Source organism: Leptonychotes weddellii, chromosome 7 (assembly GCF_054177405.1).
Source record: "Leptonychotes weddellii isolate Sample4059 chromosome 7, ASM5417740v2, whole genome shotgun sequence".
In the NCBI taxonomy this organism is placed as follows: domain Eukaryota; kingdom Metazoa; phylum Chordata; class Mammalia; order Carnivora; family Phocidae; genus Leptonychotes; species Leptonychotes weddellii.
The window spans coordinates 59378131-59390773 of record NC_138375.1 but is presented as its reverse complement, the minus strand read 5'-3'; the positions used below and the strand labels follow the sequence as shown (position 1 = coordinate 59390773).

The window sequence follows — 12643 nt, the reverse complement described above, 5'->3', positions numbered from 1 at the left end:
CTATACCGTTTTGAAGTCTGGAGGTAACGTTAGCATCAGGTGAGGCTTGGTCCAGCAACTCCAAAGATGTCACCAGAGACCTTGCTTCTCTCCATCTCTCTTGTCTGACCTCCTTGAGAGTGTCACCCTCCGGCTCCCCACAGAGCCTTCCCCCACCCCCACCTGTGCAGCTCCACACTACCCCCTCCTGGTAGCAAGATAGCTGCCGCCATTCTCATCTTATACCATGTCCTTCAGGGGAAGAGTGAAGATCTCGCTTCCAGGTTTGCTTTCCCAGAAACTAGGAATATTCTCGTGTCTCATTGACTCTAATTTTGTTAACTGACCATCTCTGAACGAATAGCCACAGCCAGGGGGAGGGGATATGCTGGGTGGCCAATCAGGTGGTCCGCTCCTGAAGGTGGGTGTGGCATCAGCTCACCAATCATAGGCTGAGATACAAGACGGGTTAGTCCTGAGAGGAGGTTGGAGGTCGGTTTCCGGAAGGAAGAAGGGAGGGATTCTGGGGGCAAGCCACAGATGTCCTCAACGTGGGGGAGGTAAGCCAAGCCAGCCAGCCACTGTGGGGCTTGTTGGACTTTTATAACAGCTTCTTTTCCTCCCCAGAATACAGTTAGGTGATACTATAGGCCGGGGCCAATCTCTGAATCCAGGTGCTGCCGGGTTCAGAAAGGGTAAGAGTAACCACGTGAAACGCACTCCAGGCCCCACACAAAGTCATAGAAGGTTAGGGCTGGAGGAACCATCGCTCAGGGGTCTTACCCTAGGATGCACAGACAGGAACCTCTGAAATTACTTGCCAGATCTGCGGGGTCCTGTGTGTGCGGTTTTCTGGGCAGAGGATCCACAACTTAATGAAGTCTCTCAGGGGTCTGCAGCCTGAAGGAGGTTCACTGGGGTGGGCAGCTACATGCTCAAGTTAGAACAAGAGATGGAGACAGAATCCAAAAAAGAACCTGGGTCTCCCAGTTCCCCGCCCCTCTGGGCCTGGGTGGGATATCACCACAACATTCTCACTGTGTGTGCACCCAACGACAGGACTCCCCTCCTTTAATTCAATCCCCTGCAAGTGCCCCACGAAGTAGCTGCTGTCCGCATTTGGTGGATGAGAGAATGCATGCTTTGTTCAAGGTCACAAGTGGCATAGCGGGTTCAAGCCCAGGTCTGGGTCCGCAGCACACCAAGCTGCCTCCGTTGACTTTTTTGTCCTTACTCTTTAGAGCCATGCAGAGATGGGCGATCAGGGGATGGGGGCTCAGAACTGCCAGGCTACAGCCTGGAAAAGGGACTCCACTTTGGCTTTGCATCTAAGGACGTCCACCTCGGGACTGCTTGTCATCTGGCTTGGCTTCCTAAGAGCCGGGCGAGTCTCAGCATGCTGCTTCGCCTCCCAGAACTTCAGGTCCCTCAGCCTGAAGTGGGACCAACAGTCCTTACTTTGCAAGGCTGTTTTGCGGGTCCTTATATCACGTGCATGGCCAGGCCTAATGGGTGAGAGGCTGCTCCTGGTCTTGGGGACCTACGGCGTCTTTTAGAGGTCGTCTGGTGGCTCACTGGGACCGGCTTCCGCACAGCTCACAGAGGAGGCGGGAAAATCATTCTGAGTGACAGCGTGGCTCAGGAAAGCAAGCCTGGGGGGAAAGTCACTTGGCCAGGTGAGATAGCTGTGGTGGCTGGGATTTGGACCCAGGTCTGTCTGAGGCCAAAAGTGGTGCGTTCCCACGCCCTTGCTCTCTATGAGCCACAGGGCAAATTCTTGCACTGTTTAATTGAGGTGCCTGGGACCTCTACAAGGCTGGCCTGACCACCATTTAATTTAGACTTGTTCCTTGCAAGCCTGTCAAGGAAGTGCCAGGGGCCATGGCCTGACTGGGGACAGTCTGGCCCAACCTCATTGCTCCTCTCGCCCTCCCAGCCTGCTGTCCCCAAGTCACATCCGGCGCAGGGCTCACCGGCCCCATTGGCCACGGCAGGGCCAGGCTGCCCTTGGGTCCAGCTCGGGAAGGGGGCTCGGGGGGCTTCCCGCTCCAGTGTGGGGAGCCACCGCCACCACACAGTGCTCCGAACGGCTTCAAAAGCCATAAAGCAGCAGAGAAAAATGACGGCGGGCGAGGAAACGAGCCACGGAGGAAATTAACTCTCACCTGGGGAGCTGCACGGCTTTCTGCTGACAGAGAGGGCCGGCTAGCTCATAAAACTAAACACTTAAACTCTCCTCTTTACAATAATTACAGCGCCTTGCACGCCTCTTCCCCCTGCCCCGGCTGGCCCAGGCCTGCTCCGCCAGGGGCACCAGGAAGGCCCGCAGGGGAGCTGGGCCTCCAGAGGGAAGGGATGGAGCCCGTGTGGCCGGCAGAGCACGCCAAAGCTTGTTAGAGCTGGATGGGATCTGGGGCCCCGCTGCTCCAACCCCTTCATTTGACCGATGAGGAACCTGGGGGCCCAGAGAGGGTCGGTGACTAAGTGAAGGTCACCCAGCCAGGTATAGGTGGGATGGACTAACGCAGCTCCTCTCCCTGTGGGCAGTGAGACCCACTTCCACCAAATTGCTGCCTTAATTCCACAGACATTTCCCGAAGCCCATCCATGAACCAGACTCCGTGCCAGAGCCCAGTGAAAACACCACGGGCCTGTCCTTGGCCTTGGTTAGAAAATGGAGCTCCCGTCCCCCTCACACCATGTCTGCACTCAGAACGACACCCTCCTGACTCCAGGAAGCCCTTCGGGGGGGACTTCAGAGTGGCAGCTCCGATGCCTTCTGCTAGGAGTGTCCTCCTTCGCCCCTGGCCATCTGGGGCAACCCCAGAAAGACAGCGACTAGAAGCTTCCCAGCAGCAAAGATCCTCAGGCGCGAAGGGCATGTCCGCCAGCTAGGGCGGGTCGGACTCCAAGCTGGAGAGGACAGGGCTGCTCCCTAGCTGCAAACTGCTCCCTGGGCCTTCGACCCCAGCTTCTGTCTAGCTCTCTACCCCACCTTCAGGGCTGCCCAGCGGCTCTGCTGCCCGGGACCCCTGCCACTCTGACCGCACACCTGCTTCCCAGCCGGCTCTACCCGCCCGCGCCCCCCCTCCCCACCGCCGTTCCTCACTCTCGGACTCCTCCCCCTGCAACAGCCTTCTTCTCCTGCTTGGCACTCAGCCGGCTTCTGTCCTTCCAACGCTCCCCCACCGTCCCCCTCCCTGAGTGAGGGACAGCTGTTGTTTGTTCCTGCAGGCATCATCCCCCTCTGCGGGACGGCCCCTCCCCCTTGCTGAGTCCTTGAGGTCTGGAAGGAGCTGATCCCTGTGAGGGGGTAGGGCGGTGCGGGCCCCAGGCCTGGCCATCCGCATACCTCATTGCCTTGGTTACCAGAGTAGTTGAGAGATAAACTGGAAGACCAAAGTCTATCAAGGCCAATCCTGGGACTGTGGGGAGGGGTCCTCTTTCGGCTGGGCCAGCGGAGCGGAGGTAAGCCTGCTGCTGCCCAGGACTTGACAGGGAAGTCAGTGACTGAGGAAAGTGTCCAGAGATGGGGACTTACAACTTCCTGAGGACTTGTTGAGCGCCTGGATCCAGGGGTGCCTGAAATGATAGGAGTCAGGAGATAATCTTATTTATAATGATATTAATAATAATTAGATTATATAGTGATATGATTATGTTTAAAATTATATAATCTATTAATTACTATTGTTATTGTCGTGGTGTATATATTGTGAGTGAGAATTTTATTATTTCTATTTTGCTTTAGCGTGTCTGAATTTAGTTTCTGTTGCTTGTAACTGAAAGATTCTGAGTAATATGGCAAGACCCCCTGTTTAAGGACCCAGCTAACACTGTAATGGCCTCTTCCCAGTTCCTTGAGAGAGAGAGAGAGAGAGAGAGAGAGAGAGCGCTGTCTCAAGACCTGCCTGGGCCTGAGCTCTTGGCTCTGTTACTCCCTCTGTAAGTGAAAGGCTGGGTCTTCTTGGTTTGCTTAGCCACGGCTGCCTGTCGCTCTGGGGACAACTGCATTAAGCAGAAGGGTCCAGCTGTTCCTGCCCAGGCTCCTTGAAGGTCCATATCATGACTTTTTCCCAGACCCTGGCTCCCAAAAAATGTGAGCAAGAATACAACCAACTTAGCTAGCCAATTTATGCTTCCAGTGGTGAATCATTGTACATGTAGATTTGTTAGCACATACATTCTTGTGTTAGAAGGCACATTAGGCTATTGAAAAAGAAAATTAGGAATGAACATATGGTGGCCCCTGTTCTACCGGCCAACCCAATATCCACCCTCCTCTTCAATCTCTTTGCCTGGATACTTTTCCTGTGGAACCACCCCTCTCAGGAGATGGCCACTTGGGACAGGCATCTACCTGGCCAAGGCTTGTCCACCCAAAGCCTGCCATGCCTGACATAATGATGTCAGGGTGGTCACATGACCCTGGACAAGACAAGAGGACTCCATTCTGGGTCATTTATTACATCCATGAAAAATGGAGTTCCCCTCTTTCCTCTGGGGTAGTCGGCCTATAGAAAACAAATCTGGAGCTCCTGGGGACCACTTCAGAGAAGGAGGCTGATGAAAAATAAAGCCAATGCAGAGGAAACAGACCTGGGTTGGGGGAGAGGAGCAGAATCCTAGTGACAGTGTTTTTATGCCTGGATCCAGCCATGCCTGATGCTGCAGCTCATACCCTTAGACTTCCTAGTTCCCTCGTCTTCTTGAGTTGGTTTGAATTGGGTTTCTGACTCTTGCAAACAAAAAAGTATGGATGAATATAGTAAGTATTCCAAAGAAGTCACTTTAAGGAAATAACAATGACAACATTTTACAAGATGCCAAAGTCATGTATGACTGGTATAGTAGACAAGATCAATAACAGGATAAATGGACTATGAGAGGATACTGGCCCCTCTGTGCGAGCCAGGCTCTGAGTAGCTGGGTAAATAGAATAGTGCTTTTCTCTTGCACCTTTGGTGTATACCATGACTCTCAAGTGATGGGACAGTTTCCACTAGCCTTAGTTACCAGGTGACCCTGTGCAACTTTGTTGACTGGCTCAGGTTTTTCCTCCTTTTCCTGTCAAAGGGAAAAACAGGAGGCACCATTAGTTAGCAGGGTCCTGAAGGCTGGCTGTACACCCCACCTCCATGCCCAGAGGGAAGGAGGTGGGGGCTCCAGGTAGAAGAGGGACGTCCGTCAGGTGCCGCATGGGTCCTGCTCCCGGGTCTCCTGGTACAGCTCTACGGGGTCTACAGGAGTGCCCTGTAGTCAGAGCACTCAACATGGAGGCCCTGCCTGTTCCCAGCCCACTCCCAAATACTAGGCTGGCAAGAATTCTAACTGGAAGACATATTACCCAAGGAAACAATCGCTCTCAGGCCCCAAGTTGTTAATACAATGCTTCTGGAGTCCTGTTTAGCTCCATTTCTCCTTTGTGCACAAAGAAAAGAAGACATAGATGGCTTTGAAAAATTCTCCAAAGAAGTTGCCAAAGGTCCTACCTTCTAAATCCTCTCTGTCTCTGTCTCTCTCTGTCTGTCCTGTCTCTCTCTCACTCTCCTTGTTTCCTTCCTGCATCACTGAGAGCTTGTGTCATTCCCTGCTCACAGCTGCTCATTGCCAACTGAATTGAATCTAAAGTTTTGGCCCCGATTCTAAATGCCTCCCGGACCCTGATCCCCATGTACCTTTCTAGAGCCAGGTCTTCCTGTTCTAGGCCCTCTGGCTGCTGGCTGTTCCCGAGGCACATCCTGTCTTGCTGGTGCTGCTTCATCCCTGGAATGCCCCCATGGGCCTAATAGCTACCATTTATTGTGCTCCCAACACATGCCAACCCTGCGCTCCTCATTCAGCCTCGGAGCTGTACACATCACCGCCCCTTCTAGGGACAGGCAAACAAGCTCTCAGAGAAGTCAGGTGAGTCGCCTCCGCTCACACAAAATTATGGGGAGAGGGTCAAGAATCCAAACCTCCTGTGTCTGGCTCAAAACCCTTTCCTGGTTCCAGCATCCCCGTCTCCCATTCCTACCCGTGCAGACCCTGCAAATGCAACATCCGGTACTCTCCTTCCTGAAGTGCTCCCTCAACCTCCCCATAGAAATCAACTGATATCTTTTTTGATGCTCACACCCTATGTTATCAGGCAGGTTTCCGGCAGGAGACAGAGGGCTAGGACTCTGAGAAGAATTTAATGAGGGCTTCGTTTGCAGAGATGCAGGCAGGGTTAGAAGGGAAGGCACGATGGGTGTGGAAGCACCAGCGACAAGCCATGTGGGAAACCACTGTTCCCCCAGCAGAGGAGGGGGAGGGAGGAGCAGTGTGACCAGAGCTGGGCAGAGCTCCTGCAGGGAAGGGCCATCCGTAATTGCTCAGGATACAGCCCCCATCAGAGGCAGGGAGAGAGGAAGGGAAGAGATACTACTCCTGCTCCTTCCACCCTCCAGTGTCCCTGCGATGTTCTTATTTGGGAGCCTGAGGTCCAGGGAGCCTGGGTGTGCAGCCGTGAGAGCGTCAGCTTCCCACACACAGAGCTGAGAGAGAAAGGGGCAGAGTGGGGGTGGGAGGTGGAGGAGGGTGCTGTATTGCTTTCTGATTACCACCAACTTGGTGACTTAGAATAACCTACATTTATTCTCTTACAGTTCTGGGGGTCAGAAGTCCAAAATGAAGGGCGCCTGGGTGGCTCAGATGGTTAAGCGTCTGCCTTCGGCTCGGGTCATGGTCTCAGGGTCCTGGGATCGAGCCCCGCATCGGGCTCCTTGCTCAGCAGGGAGTCTGCTTCTCCCTCTTTCTCTGCTGCTCCCCCTGCTTGTGCTCTCTCTCTCTGTCAAAAATAAATAAAATCTTTAAAAAAAAAAAAAAAGAAGAAGTCCAAAATGAGTCTCACGTGTCAGGGCTGCATTCCTTCCAGGAGGTTCTGGGCGAGAATCTGTTTCCTTGCCTTTACCAGCTTCTAGAGTCTGCCTGCATTCCTTAGCTCATGGTCTCTTCCTCCATCTCCAAAGGCAGCGTTGGTGCCAGCCTCACGTTACCATCTCTCTGGTTCTCATCCTCTGCCCTCCTCTCTCTCCCATTTAAGGCCCCTGTGATTACTTTGGGCCCATCCAAAGAATCCAGGATACTCTTATTTTAAGATCAGTTGATTATCAACCTTAATTTCATCTATAACCTTAATTCTCTCTGCTGAGTAATCTAAGATATTCCTGAGTTCTGGGGGTTAGACTGTGGACATCACTGGGGGGCCATTATGCTGCCTACCGTAGGTGCCAAACAGAAAACAGTTGGCCCACCTGCCTTATATGCCGGTTACCCTGGGGACTTGGTTTATTTCCTCTACTAGTGGAGACATCTAGAGGACAGGACAGTTTGGATTACCAATTGCATGTAACAATCGCTCCAAGACTCAGTGGCTGAAAGCAACACTTCTTTATCGTCACTCATGCATCTGGGGATCAGCTTGGGTTCAGCTGAGCAGTTGGCTGCTGGGTCACCTCTGTGTCTCGCTGGGCATCCGTGTTGGCTGGGGTGGCTCTGCTTATGTGTCTCGCATCCCCTTGGACCAGCAAGCCAGCCGACTGGGCTTTTCCCAGGCAGGGACAGAGATGTACAGCAAAACAAGGAGGAAACACACGGCGCCTTCTGAGCTGTCACTTCCACCCATCTGCCATTGGGCACGGCAAGTCCCATTGGCCAAGCCCCAAGCTGAGGGGTCAGGAGATGCACTCAGCTCTCGGGGAGCTTGTTGGTGGAGACAGGGCGGAGGGAGAAATGGGAGTACAATGTAGTCCATTCGGGACCACTTCTTAATCATATTTGCTTTCCTACTATTCCAGAACATTGTTTTTTACCGGCTTGGGTCTGCATGAAAATGTATCAAGTAAATGAATGAACGAACGAACGAACGAACTAACAAATGAGCACCCGTAGGGAGGACACGCTCATCCAGGCTTAGTGTCTCTCACTATGGTGGAGGTGCGCTGGGGGTTACAGCTGGCAGAGCACAAACTCCTTTGTCTGGTGAGAGATTTTGCAGTGTGAGAGGGGGAGAGGACACCAGGAGCTCAGCTCCCTTGTGGGGTGGGGTGGGGGGGCACCCAAGGGGTGCGGGAGTGCCCGGGAGGGTGCGGTTCCTGCACATGAGCCATCTCTGGCACCTCTGTTCCTTTGCTCCTTTTCTCTTTCCCCCTGAACCCCTGGCCAATGGGACAGGCTGGGGCTGAGCCCACAGTACTCAAGGCTGCCACCGGGGCAGGCCCGGCCCCCCAAGATGCTTATGGTCTCCTGAGGACGCAGAGCGCAGCAAGTGAGAACAAGAGGGTTGCAGAGTCTGTGTGACGGAGCATGGAAAGAGTGCCTCCAGGCAGCCTCGGAGCTGAGCCTGGAAGACCAGCCCCTGCTCTGAGGCAGATAAGGGGAGAGCGGCCGTCAGGGATGGACGCAGACGGCGTGGACAAGCGCACTGCCCCTGTGGGGACCCATCTGGCAACTAAAGAAGTTCGGTGCTGCCGGACAGTGTGTATGAACCGTGGGGAGGCAGGCCGCGTGAGTGACCGACAAGGAAGGGCGTGGTTTTACACCAACCGGTTTGGATTTATCCTCTAAGCCAGGGGTTGACAGACTTCTTGTGTAAAGGACCAGAGAGCAAGTATTTCAGGCTTTGTGGACCATACAGTCTCTCTCGCACCTTCTTAGCTCTGCCTTTACAGCGTGAAAGCGGCCGGCCGCAGTCAGTATGTAAATGAACGGGCATGTTTGTGTTCCAGTAAATTTTATTTATAAAAACAACCATAGCCCAGATCTGGGCAGTGGCTCCAGTTTGTCAGTCTCCGCTCCCCACCCAGAGTCACACCCTGGCAGCCTGCAGGCCAATTCTGTCCCACAGATTTTTGTTTTGTATCATTTAGCCAACATTAAAAGATGAACTGATTTCACATAAAAATCTAAATCTAGATTCCCGGGTTCCTTAAAAAGTCTGAAGCTCCAATTACACCAGGCTTTCAGCCCTATGTGGCAGTAAGCAACTGGAGGCCCCTTTCACCAGCTCATGGTCTCTCCAGTTTGCCAGAGTCTCTGCCACTCCCTAATGCCTCCCACTTACCTTTCCCCCTGCTTTGCTAATGTTTTGTTTGTCCCCCACTCCCCCCAATTGTATTCGTTTCCTAGGGCTGCCTAGTGACAAAGAGCAACAAACTGGGTGGCCTAAGTGACAGAAATGTATTGTCTCACAGAACCGACAGTTCTGGAGGCTGGAAGTCCAAGATCAAGGCATCAGCAAGGTTGGTTCCTTCTGAGGGCTGTGAGATCTGTTCCATGCCTCTCTCCTGGCTTCTGGTAGCCTCGGGCATTATTGCAGATGTCATTCTCCCTGTGTCTTCCCATTGTCTTCCCAACATGCATGTCTGTCTGTGTCCAAACTTCCCCTTTTTATAAGGACATCAGTTATATTGGATTAGGGCCCACCCTAATGGCCTCATTGTAACTTGATTACCTCTGTAAAGACCTTACTGCCAAATAAGGTCACATTATGAGGTACTGGGGTTAGGACTCCAACATATCTTTATGGGGAAGCACAATTCACCCACCCATCCCTTCATGGCCTTAATATTTCCTGCCTGGATGCCCCTGCCATTGGCAGTGAAGACCCAGAAAAGCGTTCTTGAAACATTTGGCTCTGCCTTTACAAAGATTTTACAGTTAACAGCATGGCCGATGTCTTTGGAGGGGGCAAGGCCTAGACTCAGAGGCCGGATGATGGGGACGGATATGCGGGTACCTGGGCCAGATGGAACCAGAGGAGGTGGCAGGGTCAGGAGGGAGCTGGGAGGTGAAACCCACCCGAGGAGCTTGGTGAGAGCCTAGAAAGGGGGGAGAGGGAGAGGGAGGCTAATGTCCAGGTTTTAGGTTTTTGGGGTTTTTTTTAAGATTTTATTTAGTTGAGAGAGAGAGAAAGAGTGAGAGAGAGAGAGAAAGAGCAGGGAGAGGGAGAAGCAGACTCCCCTCTGAGCAGGAAGCCCAGTGTGGGGCTTGATCCCGGGCTTGATCATGACCTGAGTGGAAAGCAGACGCTTAATGACTGAGCCACCCAGGCGCCCCCAGGTTTTAGGTTTGAGAGAACAAGTGAGCAGTTGTGCTTTTGCTGATGGAGGGAGTAGATTTCAGTGGAGATTTCATACAGGCGAAAAGCACAGGCTGAGATGGGGAGAAGACAGAATTGTACTCACAGACTTTCCACTGGAAGAGAGCTAGGCCAAGCTGACAGAAAGAGGCAGGGGAAGTTCAGGAGGCAGGAGGGGGCACAGAGCAGGGGAGAATGGATGGGAACACCTCAGAGGATGGCAGCCTGCCAGGTCTCACAGGGTCTTCAGAGACCATGTAAGCCCAGCACAGACTGATTTGTCGGTCCTGATTTTTACACCTCTCTCATGTGACTTTGCAGTCTCTCTGTACAGAAGCTGAGTGTCTTCCTGCTCTTTAAATTTGGAATCAGTCATGGGACAAGCTTTGGCCAATGGGATGTGGGCAAAGGTGCCCGTTCCTGGCCTTCAGGAACCTCTTCATGTTTCCAGTTTTCTTCTTGGGCCTCTGCCATCACCACTTGAAGACATGACCTGGCTATCCCACTAGTCCAAGGAAGGAGAGAGCTAGATGGAGCAGAGCTAGACCCAGCCGGCCACCTGGTCGCCCAGGCAACTGCAAACAGTTGGAGGAGTCAAATAATGCTTATTGCTGTATGTCACTCAGAGTCTATGGCTGTTTGTTACTTAGCAACAGCTGACTGAGATACAGTCAAATCGCACCATTTTGCAGATGAGGAAACTGAACTCTCAAGATGGTAAGAGATTTGTCCAGTGGTATATAAATAATAAACTGCAAAGATCTCCTGATTCTTCGCCTGAGATTCTTTCTTTCTACTCCATTGCAGTGACTGTCACCTAGCCTCTGATTTGTTCATTCATCCATTCAACAAGTGAGTTACTAGAAATACCTAGATAACTTTTTTCTTAGCCCTTGAAGAGCTCCTTGTGGTCATGGTGGGGAGATAGATCCCAAATAGATCACAATAAATGTGGCAAGTGAGGCCCTAGAGATGTGCTCAGGCACCCAGAATAGGCAACTAACCCAGCTAGGGAAAATCAGGGCGGCCTTCCTGGAGAAGAGGGTATCTGAGCTGAATCATAAAAATGAGCCAAAGCAGAGGAAGGAAGGGGTTGGCATAAGCCTGGGCGAGAGCTGAGGTACAGCCTGGGCCTGTGCATATGGTGGGGGCCCAGGCAATAGGGGGCAATAGCAGGAGAACTTCAAAGTCCCTAGAGCTATTCAAGCCATTTCAGGGACTGGCAGGAGATGGGGCTGGAGATGAAAGTGAGGCCCACATCTGAGCCTTTATCCGAAGGGCTCAACCCTTTCACCAGCAGGTGTTTGGAGGCCATTGTGAGCGTGGTCTTGGACCAGTCGTCTCATTCCCTGGGCCTTGGTGTGTGCATCCCTAATATGAGGAACCCGACCAGATGGTCTTTTGGGGCCTCTCCAGCTCTAAAGCCATTATGGGGGACTGCCTGGGGTGGGCACACCATGGAGGAGACTGTCAGTCCTGGCAGCTGATCCAGGCCAAGAGCTGAAGAGTCAGGGCCCCCTCTGCCTGCAGGATGGAATTTGGGCAGCATCTCCAGGAGCCAGGCAATCCTTCTCTCTGCTTTGGTGAGGAGCGGGGAACTCTCCTCTGAGCCAAAGGCTGGTCCAGGAACGTGAAGAACAAGGACAAGTTGGACATTCAACTTCTAATATAGGAGCATCCAGATGGAGGCAGTGACTTTCTGTTTCACTTCCTCTTCGCAGAGGGAACACGGGGGTTGGGATTAGTCACTGGCCGGAGGGGAGGGGGCCTTTCAGGTGGCCATCCAGGCTTAAAGGGCCGTGTCCTGCCACGCTGCCTCAGAGCCCCCAGCAGAGGCCACCTGGAGGAAAAGGGACACCTAATACAAGAACCCACTATTTGACAGAAGAGGGCCAATCCAGCCAGGCTGGCAAGAAAATTTCAGGTAATTGATGTTATTTTCCCATTGACTATGTTCTGCTAGAAAAGATTTTGGTTACAGGGTGTAATCGAATCACACTTAAGAATTCTGCTAAAAGATTACGTTTATAATGAGAAAAAGGAATCTGTGGCATGCCACCCTCAGAGGGCAATTTGGCAATACCCATGAAAATGGGAACCACGCACATTCTTACATGTAGCAATTCCACTTGTGGGAATGGGTCCGATGGGGGTTTGCACACGCGTTCACGCCTGTGTGGGAAAAGATGCTCTTCTCGGCATTGTTTATGGTAGTAAAAGACTGGGAACAACCTCAGCGTCATCAGTAAGGGACGGGGGAGACTAATCAACAGTACATCCGTACGATGGAATATTAGGCAAATGTCAATAAGACCGTGGCAGTTGTCCATGAGAAAAGATTCTCGAGCAACGTTTAAATGAAAAAAGCCAGAGGAATGACACTGAGCAGGCTATGCTCCACGTGTGTGGGAATGAGGAGGAGAAATAGAAACAGGAGCAGGAACTCCAGACCACTTTCCCCGTGGCTGCTTTACGAAGGACACAGACTTGGCTGGCTTAAAACAGTAAGATTTTTTTCTCTCACCATCCTGGAAGCCAGAAGTCTGAAATCCAGGTGTC

At 52.4% G+C, this 12643-nt stretch overlaps 1 long non-coding RNA gene across 2 annotated transcripts; it reads left to right on the top strand.

Annotated features, from left to right (window-relative positions):
- Positions 1 to 454: 454 nt before the first annotated feature.
- LOC115940889 (uncharacterized) lies at positions 455 to 6790 on the top strand. 2 transcript variants are annotated; one of them, XR_004075614.2, is made up of 3 exons: positions 455 to 539; positions 5687 to 5886; positions 6612 to 6790. It is a non-coding gene; the product is annotated as an uncharacterized LOC115940889 (long non-coding RNA). The 2 variants fall into 2 exon arrangements; XR_014147002.1 differs by lacking the exon at positions 455 to 539 and adding an exon at positions 3270 to 3447.
- The last annotated feature ends 5853 nt before the right edge of the window (positions 6791 to 12643 follow it).